The sequence below is a fragment of the Caretta caretta genome, chromosome 4 (genome assembly GCF_965140235.1).
Source record: "Caretta caretta isolate rCarCar2 chromosome 4, rCarCar1.hap1, whole genome shotgun sequence".
In the NCBI taxonomy this organism is placed as follows: Eukaryota; Metazoa; Chordata; order Testudines; family Cheloniidae; genus Caretta; species Caretta caretta.
The window spans coordinates 9,029,726-9,042,623 of NC_134209.1; positions in this window are offsets into that span (position 1 = coordinate 9,029,726).

Sequence of the window (12,898 nt, forward strand, 5' to 3'; positions counted from 1 at the left end):
TGTCTCTGGTGTCTAAACAGGATTTTCTTAAATCAAAACAGCCGCCTTCTCCCATCTCCTGCTGCAGGATGAAACGAAAGCAGTGCTTTCTTATGTTAGCCGCAGGATCTGATCATCTCCTCTATTAATTGGATGATTTAAGGAGCTGATGACCCAAACCAACATCATTGTTAAACCACTGACTTATGGAGTCAGTCTCGGTTGTGCCCTGGATTTGATCATTGTTTTCACAGGTTCACAGATTTCAAGGCCAGAAGGGACTGTTGTGATCAGCTTGTCTGGACTCCTGTGTAACACAGGCCAGGGACCTGCCCCACAATAATTCCTGCTCGAACTAGAGCAGATATTTTTTTTAAAAAAATCATCCACTCTTGATTTAAAAATGGTCAGTGATGGAAAATCCACCACGACTCTGGGTAAATGGTGCCAATAGTTAATTACCCTCACTATTAAACATGTTTGAGAGGGATAGCCATGTTAGTCTGTTTCAGCAAAAACAATGAGGAATCCTGTGGCGCCTTAAAGACTAACAAATTTATTTGGGCATAAGCTTTCATGGGCTGGAACCCACTTCATCAGATGCATGAAGTGGAAACTTCAAGTGGGCAGATATATATACACATGGACACACAGGTACAAGGCCTGACATGTACCCCTGGAAGATGGCAGGTTCCAGGGCTGCTACCAGCAGGTCAGGCTCCAGTACTAGAGCTGGCCTGGCTACAGAGCCTCGGGCTCAGAGAGACACCACAGATGCGCCTGCCACAAGATCCTCTAATGCTCGGCCCGGCATGGCGGAGGTTAGCTTATATAAGGTCTGTTACACACAGCACCACCTAGTGGCTGAACTGTATAGTACACTTCACCATGCCATTACAAGCCCGGACACTGGAAGGGTTCACTCAGAGAGCCCAGAGAGGGGCCAGAGGTGCAGGTAACCCTGTAACCAGGACAGGTTCCCTCCCAGATCTGCCCCTTTACCATGGCCATGTGCTCTAATACCACCTGGCCACAAGCAGCCCCTACCCCCAGGACTGTGCAGCCTCTCCTGGGCACCAGTCCAGTGCAGCCACTCCAACCCATCTCCGAGTACAGCTGGACAAACTCTGGAGGATGTGTTTGTGTGTGTGTGTAATTCCCACCCTTGTATTCCACCCCACGGTGAATGCTGTGGAAAGGGTCTCGGTAAAGGTTGGACAGCTTTGGTCAAGCCCTTGCATGTTGTTATCAGTCCATTACTGGTATTATTTGTTTACAGCACAGCAGTGCCTGGAGGCCCCAGTCAGGATCGGGGCCCTGTGGTGCTAGGAGCTCTATAGACAAAGAGCACAGACAGGTCCCTGCCCCGGAGCGCTCAGTCTGACCAGAGAGCTGTATCACGCAGCGGGAATGTTCTGTACTATTTACATGGCCCCTATATGTTGCATTGATGCCAGTGGGAGACAGAGGACAGTTTGCGCTCAGGGCAGGCTGAGAGACATGGGTATGTATGTTACCTAGCTGAGACTAAATGGGTCATTGGGAAAAGACTGACTGAGGCAAGCCCCAGTGTGAAGACAATGGCAAAGCCCATCACCAAGACATTGTTGCCTAGCAACCAATGACCCAGAGGAGGTGGATTTCCCCACTTCACAACAGGGAAGCTGAGCAACATCCCCCAGCTCGAGAACAAAGATGGGAAAGGTGTGAGGTGGGGGATCAAAGCTCGCTGCTGGAAGGAGTCGGGCTTTCCCCTGGAGTCTGACCAAGAAGGTCAGACTGAGAGACAGACAGAACTTGAGCAATGGGGTTCACTACAACGTGGCTGGGCTCTGGGCTAGCCAGAATGGACTTGAACGGTGCTTTAACCTTCAGTTCTCTGTGCCAACCTAAGGACGTCCTATGCTGAGTCCAGTTGATTAATAGACCCGACTGTTTTGACAACATGATGTGAGTGTCACCGCAAATGCTGGCTGAGGTACATTAATCCCTGAGGAGCGGACAAGTCTCTACCAGGACGTAGTCTACCACAGTAGGACTTGCTGAACAGAAATCCTGCTGTGACCCAGCAGTGCTAAAGGTCCAGTCGAAGGAGGCAGTGAAGCGGTGTTGCTTATCCTGCAGGCCGAGTGGGCCCCCTGGAGGGTCTGGTAGACTGATGGGGTTCCTCCTAGAGCCTGTTCCAAAGCTGGGGGTGTAGAACTGATCCCGTGGATCCACAACAGTTGGTGGCAGAGGTGGGATGCTGAATGCACCAGGAGTATTTTGCAATAAGTGACTTGCAGCAGTAAAACAAGGGTAGTCAAAGGAAACAACAAGAAAAGGGCATATAACCTAGGCCCTCGTTCGGCGCTGGTTAGGCCACCTCCCTAGGAAGAGCATGACAAACCCTGTCCAGGGAGAGGGCTAAGCCTTCTGGAGACAGATGAAAGGACCAAGAAACAGGTTCCAGACCCAGGGGGGTTTTCCAGTGAGGCCTGAGAGCAACAGAGGTGGCAGCAGGATGCCCCCAAGAGCCAGTTCCCCGTCCAGCAGGGTGCCCTCATGATTCAGGTCCCCTTTGATAGATTAGAAGAGGCGGGAGCTGCAGCTGAAGGTAAAGGAGCTGGCAGAGCATGAGGAGAAGCAGGAAAAGCATGAACTACAGCTAGAGAAGTGGAGGGGCAAGAGGACCCACAGAGGGAAAGTGGGGAAAGACCCTGGGATGCCAAGTCCACAGAGAGCCTAGATCCTAAATGGTTGTTCCAGATAAGGTGGGGGGATATGGATGCCTACCTCATAGCCTTTGAGAAGGCATGTGATTTGAACCTGGTTGATCCTGCAGACAACTCCGCAGTCTCACTCCCTTACTTGGCCCTAAAGGTACGGAGGCATACAGCCGAGTGGATGGAGCTGATAGTGGTGGCTATGAACGGTTCAAAAAGGCTTTACTGATTAAGTGTGACTTGGCACCTGGGGTTATAGGAAAAGCTCTTGGGGTGTGCAGAAGACCCCGGGTGTGACAGATATAGAAGCCACCATTCTGAGGGGAGAGTATCTCCACAAATGAGGTAAGGGTGCAGGTGTCACTACCCTGGAGGATTTGTATAATCGGGCTGGTTTGGAACAACTCTATGAGCTCTGTCCCCACTAGCTTAAAAGATGGTTAGTGGACAAGAAGCCTCAGGCTCTGCGTAGTGCAGGCGGGTTGGCAGAAGAGTTTGTGGACAGTCGCTCTGGGTATCGAGAGAGACTCAAAGGGGACTGGGAAAGGGAACCGATGGGGGCACCCCAGAAGAGGGACTCAGATAAACCCAAAGTGGGGGGAGCGGCTGATGCGGGGAGACCTCATCCAAGGGCTCTCAGAGACCTGACCTGTAATGTCTGCAGAAAACCAGGGCCTAAGTGGGCGAAATGCTCAACGGGTTAACTCGGTGAGAGCCCAGCCAGAGGGAATGCCACCTCCTTGTGCCTCTGGGGCTGACAGGCGACCTGTAGCTCAACCTCAGAGCGTGAACTACCTGACTGAACATTTGGAGGAAAGCAGACTCCCAGCCAACTCCTCGGGACAGTGGCGGAGGGGCTCCCAGGCAAGGCACCGGGATACATGTGCTATTGTACTCTCTTGCGCTCACACACACAGCTGACCTCTCGTGGGAGCTGAAGGGTGGATAATGGGAAGACATTCGGGGTGGAAAGATTCTGGGACAGAGAGACCCCTTGTCACACCCTGAGTGGTGCAACCGCATCAAGGGCTGGCCTGAAGGGCTGTGTAACATGCCTCTTGGGGCCGACGGGAGCTCTCCTGTCAGGACTCCACCCCTGCGGCTCCGGGCTGAGCGCTGCACAGGTCTCCAGGAACCTACACTTCAACCTCCCCACGTCTGGTTCCCACAGCCGTTCCTCCCAGCTCTGCAGCACTCTCCTGCCCCACCAGCCCATGCTAGTCGGCCAAGCCCAGACGTGGCACTCCACCCAGGGAAGCCACTCCAGGAAAATGTCATGCAGAGATAACTGCCCAATTTCCTCCTCCTCCGCCGCCAGCCATACATCCAGGGCATCACTGGGGGTGTCTCCCAACCCGTCCAAAGCTGTCTGGCTGTGTGACTGCCGTTACACCTGGAGCAGTCTGTTTGTGTCAATGACTGTGGGGATCGCACCACTCAGTGGTGTTTCCTGCATGCTGCCTGGCAGCTACCTAAGTTCCCTCTAAGCCGCGCGGCTGTGCAGCAGTCTATCAAGGCCGTGCAGGCGGGGAGAGGTGCCTCTCCCTTGGCCCCGGGCTGCTGCACAGAGAGAGGGCTGGGAGGACTCCTCACTCCCCGCTGCAGCCTGTACCCCTCATCCCTGGATCCACCCCAGAGCCTGCACCCCCACCAGGAGCCCTCACTCCCCGCACCCAAACCCTCTGCCCCAGTCCTGAGCCCCCTCCTGCACCCCAAACCCCTCAGCCCCAACCCCACCCCAGAGCCCACCCCCCAGCTGGAGCCCTCTCCCCCAGCACTCCAACCCTCTGCCCCAGTCCTGAGCCCCCTCCTTATGTGGGCTGCATCCACACAACACAGATACTGCCTGAATGCTCCTGATGATGTCACATGAGCCACAGCTGTGTGCTGATTGGGCTGCAAGTGGCCCACGGGCCGTGGGTTCAGAATCACTGAGATAAACCTTCCAGATCTAGGAATGCATGATACCTGCAGGGAATAAACAGCAGAGCCCTGCTAGACTCTGTAATTTAAAAGAAACACGTCAAGAGACTTCCCTGAAGGTCCCATCTCACCCCATGAAGACCCATTCTCACATTCTTCCCCTCTGCAGATGAATGAATCTGAGAAATCCAGACCCATGTTATTCCTCCTCCTTCACAGCAGGAAAGTCACAAATAAACCGTCACCCCAAGGCCAAGCTCAGGACATTGCATTTCAAACCTCATGGAGACCATTATTGCTCCTGAATGTATCCATTTTATTAAATAACGTGCTATCAAGTAGAAATGAAAAGTGGGACCCTACCCCTATGCTGGATAGACAAACTGGAGGACTGGGCCAAAAGAAATCTGATGAGGTTCAACAAGGACAAGTGCAGAGTCCTGCACTTAGGACGGAAGAATCCCATGCACCGCTACAGGCTGGGGACCGACTGGCTTAGCAGCAGTTCTGCGGAAAGGGACCTGGGGTTACAGTGGACGAGAAGCTGGACATGAAGGCTAACAGCAAGAAGGCTAACGGCCTATTGGACTGCATTAGTAGGGGCATTGCCAGCAGATCGAGGGAAATGATTCTTCCCCTCTCTTCGGCACTGGTGAGGACACACCTGGAGTACTGTGTCCAGTTTTGGGCCCCCCACTACAGAAAGGATGTGGACAAATTGGAGAGAGTCCAACAGAGGGCCATGAAAATGATTAGGGGGCTGGAGCACATGATTTATGAGGAGAGGCTGAGGGAACTGGGCTTATTTAGTCTGCAGAAGAGAAGAGTGAGGGGGGATTTGACAGCAGCCTTCAACGACCTGAAGAGGATGGAGCTCGCCTGTTCTCAGTGGTGGCAGATGACAGAACAAGGAGCAATGGTCTCCAGTTGCAGTGGGGGAGGTCGAGGTTGGATGTTAGGAAACACTAGTTCACTAGGAGGGGGCTGAAGCACTGGGATGGGTTCCCTCGGGAGGTGGTGGAATCTCCCTCCTTCGAGGTGTTTAAGGCCCGGCTTGACCAAGCCCTGGCTGGGATGATTTAGTTGGGCTTGGCCCTGCTTCGAGCAGGGGGTTGGAGTCTAAGTTCCCTCTCAGCCGTGCGCTCGCACACCAGCGATGAAGGGCCACGCAGCAGGGGCCTGGAGAGGAGAGGGGTAGATGGGAGGGGAGCCAGGTGGGAATGAAGGGCTGCCGCAGGCCTCTCTCCTGGCCCCGGAGCTCCCTATTCCCAGCACCCGGCAAGGGAGAGAGGCCCCTTCCCCCCGGAGCACCGTGCTGCTGGTGGGGAGAGGGCCTGGGGGACTCCTCTGGCCCAAGCCCCCGCGCAGCCCCTTTAGGCCCAGGGCTATTCGATTCTGTGGCCCCCAGTCTCCAGGCTGTAGTGAAAAATGCAGGGTTCAGAGCGCAGGAGGGGCTGCAGGTTGAGGCAGGGGGGTGGGTGCGGAAGGTGGTGAGGGGGCCGACTGGGGGTGCGGGCTCTGGGGCAGGACTGGGGATGAGAGGTTTGGAATGTGGGGGGGGGCTCAGGCCAGGAGGTTGGGGTGGAGGTATGGGGTTTGAAAGGGAGTTAGGGTGCGGGAGGGAGCTCAGGGCAGGAAGTTGGGGTGGGAGTGGAGGTCTGGGAGGGAGTTAGGGTACAGGAGGGGGCTCATGGCAGGAGGTTGGGGTGGGGGTGGGGGTCTGAGAGGGAGTTAGGGTGTGGGAGGGGGCTCAGGGCAGGAGGTTGGGGTGGGGGTCTGAGAGGGAGTTAGGGTGTGGGAGGGGGCTCAGGGCAGGAAGTTGGGGTGGGGGTCTGGGGTTTGAAAGGGAGTTAGGGTGCAGGAGGGGGCTCAGGGCTGGGGCTCTAGGTGCGGGGTGCTTGCCTAGGGCAGCTCCCATTTGGGGGCGCACTGGGGTTGAGGCAGGCTCCTTGCCTGCCCTGGCCCTGCGCTGCTCCTCCCGGAGTGACCCTGCAGCTGCCGGCACGGCACGGATGTCCCTGGCTGCGGCCCCGGGGGGGGAAGGTTGCTCCTTGTGCTGCCCTGCGCTTGCCGGCAGGCACCGCCCCCACAGATCCCATTGGCTGCGGTTCCTGGCCAATGAGAGCTGCGGGGGTGGAGCCTGCAGGCGAGGGCAGCGGGTGGGCGGAGCTTCCAGACACTCTCAGCTCCAGATCCAGCCCAGCACGGTGGGGGAGGGACAGCCGTGCACGAAGCCGCCTCCCTGCTCCCCGCTAGGAAGGGCCGGACGCAGGGACGTTAGTGGCCGCAGTCCAGGGTCCCGGGCTAAGGGGGCCCCACCAAAAGATCTGCACTTCTGGCAGCCTGGAGATCTTTTTGCGGAGTCCCCCTTAGCCAGGGCTGCAGCCCCTAGAGCCCCTGCATTAATCCTGCCCTGTCTGCACCCCAAACTCCTCATCCCCAGCCCCACCCCAGAGCCTGCAGCCCCCACACCTCCCAGCCACTGGGTCTCATGGTTTATAAAATTGCTATATGCAAAAATCCAAATAGTGAAAATTAATTCCCGGGTCCTGCAGACACTTAAATAGACACAGAGCTTTACTCGAGAAACAGTCCCGTGGTTTAAAGTTCAGTGAGTGTTTGCAGCGTCAGGGACTCCATGTATTTTTATTAAGAACTTGTCATGTAGTGGCATAAAATCTGTCACTTCAACAGTGAAACAATTTTGTTTTAACAATAAAAAGTTATTTAAACTCTCAGTAATTTACAATAGCAATTTTTTTATACTGGCCAAAGTTTTCAAAAAGTGGAGCCCAATATTAGGCTCTTCAGCCTGCCTTTAGCCATCTAAGGGAGGGGTTTTCGAGAATGCTCAGAGCACAAGCCCTGTTGACTTCAAACTGCAAAACCTGATGGTTGAAGCATTTCAGCTCTTTACTTGTGGAAGTACAGTGTCCTGGCCAGAAATTCTCTCACTCTTCCACGTCGCTTTTCACTAGTAGATCTCAAAGCTCTTGACCAAGGAGGTGCAGAGCACAGGCTTCTTGATTTTCAATTCTGCGTCTGTATAGTCTCATACTAGGGGATATTAATGAGGCCTTGGGCTTGTCTTTTTCAGCACAGATGAGCATTTTAAGTGTGAAACTTCTCAGTAGAAAAATATTGACATAAAATCCGAAATTTTATTAACACTTAGGAAACGAAAAAAACAAACAAGTAGAAAACATCCACTTTGACAATTAAAGACCATAAAATGGAAGAGAAGAAATAGCAATATGTAGATAAGAAATTTGATGTAAATTTTTAAAAAAAACCTATATTTAATTGTCAAAATTTAAATAAAAATTTTAGTTGTGATTTTTAGCCACCCTAAGAAGGGGAGCTCCCAAAGGGTGCTGATGAAAATGTGGTCAGGTAGGAGAAACACCAAAACAAAACCAAGACCTGTTGTTTGAAAACACAAGAACATAAGAACATAAGAACCTGGTCAGACCAAAGGTCCATCCAGCCCAGTATCCTGTCTACCGACAGTGGCCAATGCCAGGTGCCCCAGAGGGAGTGAACCTAACAGGTGATGATCAAGTGATCTCTCTCCTGCCATCCAGATCCACTCTCTGACAAACAGAGGATAGGGACACCAGTCCTTACCCATCCTGGCTAATAGCCATTAATGGACTTAACCTCCATGAAATTATCCAGTTCTCTTTTAAACCCCGTTATAGTCCTAGCCTTCACAACCTCCTCAGGGAAGGAGTTCCACAGGTTGACTGTGCGCTGAGTGAAGAAGAACTTCCTTTTATTTGTTTTAAACCGGCTGCCCATTAATTTTATTTGGTGGCCCCTAGTTCTTATATTATGGGAACAAGTAAATAACTTTTCCTTATTCATCTTCTCCACACCACTCATGATTTTATAGACCTCTATCATATCCCCCGTTAGTCTCCTCTTTTCCAAGCCAAAAAGTCCTAGCCTCTTTAATCTCTCCTCATACGGGACCAGTTCCAAACTCCTAATCATTTTAGTTGTCCTTTTCTGAACCTTTTCTAATGCTAGTATATCTTTTTTGAGATGAGGGGTCCACATCTGTACGCAGTATTCAAGATGTGGACGTACCATGGATTTATATAAGGGCAATAAGATATTCTCCGTCTTATTCTCTATCCCTTTTTTAATGATTCCTAACATCCCGTTTGCTTTTTTGACTGCCGCTGCGCACTGCATGGACGTCTTCAGAGAATTATCCACGATGACTCCAAGATCTTTCTCCTGGTTAGTTGTAGCTAAATTAGCCCCCATCATATTGTATGTATAGTTGGGGTTATTTTTTCCAATGTGCATTACTTTATATTTAGCCACATTACATTTCATTTGCCATTTTGTTGCCCAATCACTTAGTTTTGTGAGATCTTTTTGAAGTTCTTCACAGTCTGCTTTGGTCTTAACTATCTTGAGCAGTTTCGTATCACCTGCAAACTTTGCCACCTCACTGTTTACCCCTTTCTCCAGATTGTTTATGTATAAGTTGAATAGGATTGGTCCTAGGACTGACCCGTGGGGAACACCACTGGTTACCCCTCTCCATTCTGGAAATTTACCATTTATTCCTACCCTTTGTTCCCTGTCTTTTAACCAGTTCTCAATCCATGAAAGGGTCTTCCCTCTTATCCCATGGCAACTTAATTTACGTAAGAGCCTTTGGTGCGGCTTCAGAGTGATAGCTGTGTTAGTCTGTTTCAGCAGAAAGAACGAGGAGGACTTGTGGCACCTTAGAGACTAACCAATTTATTTGAGCATAAGCTTTCATGGGCTAAAGCCCACTTCATCAGACGCATGCAGTGGAAAATACAGCAGGAAGATATATAGATATATATACACACAGAGCATGAGAAAATGGGGGTTGCCATTCTAACTCTTAAGGAGACCAATCGATAAAGGTATCACAACAAAAGTGTTTTTTTCTCCTGCTGCTAACAGCCCACCTTCATCGATTGGTCTCGTTAAGAGATGCTATGGCGACCCCTATTTTCTCGTCTTCTCTGTATCAATATATCTATATCTTCCTGCTGTATTTTCCCCTGCATGCATCTGATGAAGTGGGCTTTAGCCCATGAAAGTTTATGCTCAGATAAACTGGTTCGTCTCTAAGGTGCCACAAGTCCTCCTCATTCGCTTTTCCTGACTGATTGTGCTGGGGGCTCTGCCTGGCTCCAGCGCTCTGGTCCCTCAGCGACCAAGGCTACCTGGGAACTCTGATCGAATCCAGCTTCAAGGAGTGCTGAGATCCATCTGTCTCTTTCTGTGCCTCTGTCTCTCTCTAGGCATAGCCTCCTGACCCTGCCTCCTGTGATCAGTTATAGTTTGCTAGCCCACCCAACCCCACCTCCATGGGTGGTTTTGGCTTCTCCATTCACTCTGCAGCAACGCTCCTTGTACCCAAGCTAAAGATCCCTGCAGCCCCAAAAGTCCTCGGGGGTTTGCTCATCAAGTGGGTTACTAGCAGAATGGTTGTGGGGTGAAGGCGGGGATAGGGATGTGCTGAACCTGGGGCATAGGGGGGTGGCAGATTAAGGTGTTGCTCAGCCCAGCCAGCTGAGTCCAAGGACATAGGAGGGGACCAGCTTTAAATTGTTGTTCAATCCAGCCCACTGAGTCCCGGGACACATCAGGGGTCAGCTTGTGACTGCTGATGACCCAGTCCTCTCTGACATGCAATGTTCATGTGTGTGTGCCTGTGTGTCTGTTCATGTTCATCACATCTGGGGGCTGGAAGACCCCAGCCCTGGGGAACCGAGGTCCTGCAGGGTAGCTCCATTGGGAGGGAACTTGCAGAAGGAAGGAGTAGTGATCCATAGGAAAACACAAGTGACAAAAGCAGCACATTGACAGAATTGCAGAATCTCCCCCCCCCCACCAGAAGAGTAACCCTAACAAATGGGCGTACCCCAAGGTAAAGGGCAATTCTGGTAACAGCTCATTTGTGGCTTTTTTGGAAGGGGGATGGACGTCATTCTTGGGACAAGTCACCTGCTATGGCAAAAAACACTTTAGCCCTGTGCGCCCTTCCAGACAAGTCTTATGTCCCAAATACTTTGGGGCCAGTTTTGTTTAATATCTTCACTAATGATCTGGAGGATGGTGTGGATTGCACCCTCAGCAAGTTTGCAGATGACACTAAACTGGGAGGAGAGGTAGATACACTGGAGGGTAGGGATACGATACAAAGGGCCCTAGACAAATTAGACGATTGGGCCAAAAGAAATCTGATGAGGTTCAACAAGGAGAAGTGCAGAGTCCTGCACTTAGGATGGTAGAATCCCATGCACCGCTACAGACTAGGGACCGAATGGCTAGGCAGCAGTTCTTCAGAAAAGGACCTAGGGGTTACAGTGGACGAGAAGCTGGATATGAGTCAACAGTGTGCCCTTGTTGCCAAGAAGGCCAATGGCATTTTGGGATGTATAAGTAGGGGCATTGCCAGCAGATCGAGGGACGTGATCATTCCCCTCTATTCGACACTGGTGAGGCCTCATCTGGAGTACTGTGTCCAGTTTTGGGCCCCACACTACAAGAAGGGTGTGTAAAAATTGGAAAGAGTCCAGCGGAGGGCAACAAAAGTGATTAGGGGACTGGAACACATGACTTATGAGGACAGGATGAGGGAACTGGGATTGTTTAGTCTGAGGAAGAGAAGAAGGAAGGGGGATTTGATAGCTACTTTCAACTACCTGCCAGGGGGGTCCAAAGAGGATGGATATAGACTGTTCTCAGTGGTAGCAGATGACAGAACGAGGAGTAATGGTCTCAAGTTGCAGTGGGGGAGGTTTAGGTTGGATATTAGGAAAAACTTTTTCACTAGGAGGGTGGTGAAACACTGGAATGCGTTACCTAGGGAGGTGGTGGAATCTCCTGCCTCAGAAGTCTTTAAGGTCAGGCTTGACAAAGCCCTGCCTGGGATGATTTAGTTGGGGATAGGTCCTGCTTTGAGCAGGGGGTTGGACTAGATGACGTCCTGAGGTCCCTTCAAACCCTGATATTCTGTGATTCTGTAATCAGTCTGGAGTTTCACATACTGAATGATCAGAATAAAGGGACCTGCAATGAGCTACAGACCAACAACCATTCACACTGATTCTTCAGCAAGTGTTTTAGAAGCACGAGAACACCAGCGAGAACCAGGAACGGCTCAGAGACAATCAGCAGCGAGAAGGAGAACAATTCACCAAGCAGATGATTGGTTCTGTCTTATTTGCTGGGCCTTAAACGAGAACAACAAAGTCCTGAATCTCCTCCCTGCCACGAGACCCCCTGCTCAGCCAATCAGCGTGGAGACTCTGGCAGTGGGCAGAGGGTTCCCCAGATGGCCCAGGGATGGCTCAGATCACCGGTGAGGATCACTCTCAGAGCACGCTTCCTGTCCCATCTCTTTGGGAGGCCTCCAACCATGAGGGCTACAGAGCAGCCCCCTCCTCGCCAGTGGACGGAGGGAAGCAGAAAAAGGAAAACCAAAAAAGACAAACCCCAAGGACTCGAAGGGACAAAGGCCTAACTGGGGTAAAATTGTCCCACCTTAACCTCCTGTTTTCCATGCCGAGAATTTGGCCAGCACCAGGTGGATCAGGCTGCCTAGGTACCAAACCTCTCCGGGGCTCTTCCCTTCTCCACAGGGACGTCTGTCTTCTCGCTCAATGAGCAGTGGGAAAGGAGAAAACTCCAGAGAGGCTCCACCTCGCGCTCACATACGAGACCCTGAATTCTCTCTCAGTCCTCAAGGAGACACCTCAAGAAGGAGACTCCCTGCAGCAAAGCCCCGGGGGTCTCTGAGATCCCCCTGCCCTGCAGCCTGTCCTCCCTGGCCGTTGTCGTGGACTCTCTGTGAGGTCACTGCCTCCCAACCGCCTTTCACCAATCAGCTGAGTGCTGCAAAAGGCCCTTGTGATGTCACTGCCACCCCCACCCCTGCCCTGCAGGGCTCATGTCCTGCCCCGAGCCGGCTCCTGTGCGTGTTTGAGCTGCTCCCCCTGGGTCACCCCCACACACTCAGTGGTCGTGCAAGGGTTCACGCAGGCCACACGTGGAACCATCAGAGGATGCTCAATGTGCCACACTCGGTTTTGCAGAAATTTGGAGACTTGAAGGCCAGAAGAGACTCTTAGATCATCTCATCTGGCCCCCTACACATCACAGGCCTCCTGCATGGCGCAGTCGCGAGTTGTCATAAATATAAAGGGAAGGATAAACCCCTTTAAAATCCCTCCTGGCCAGAGGAAAAATCCTCTCACCTGTAAAGGGTTAAGAAGCTAAAGGTAACCTCA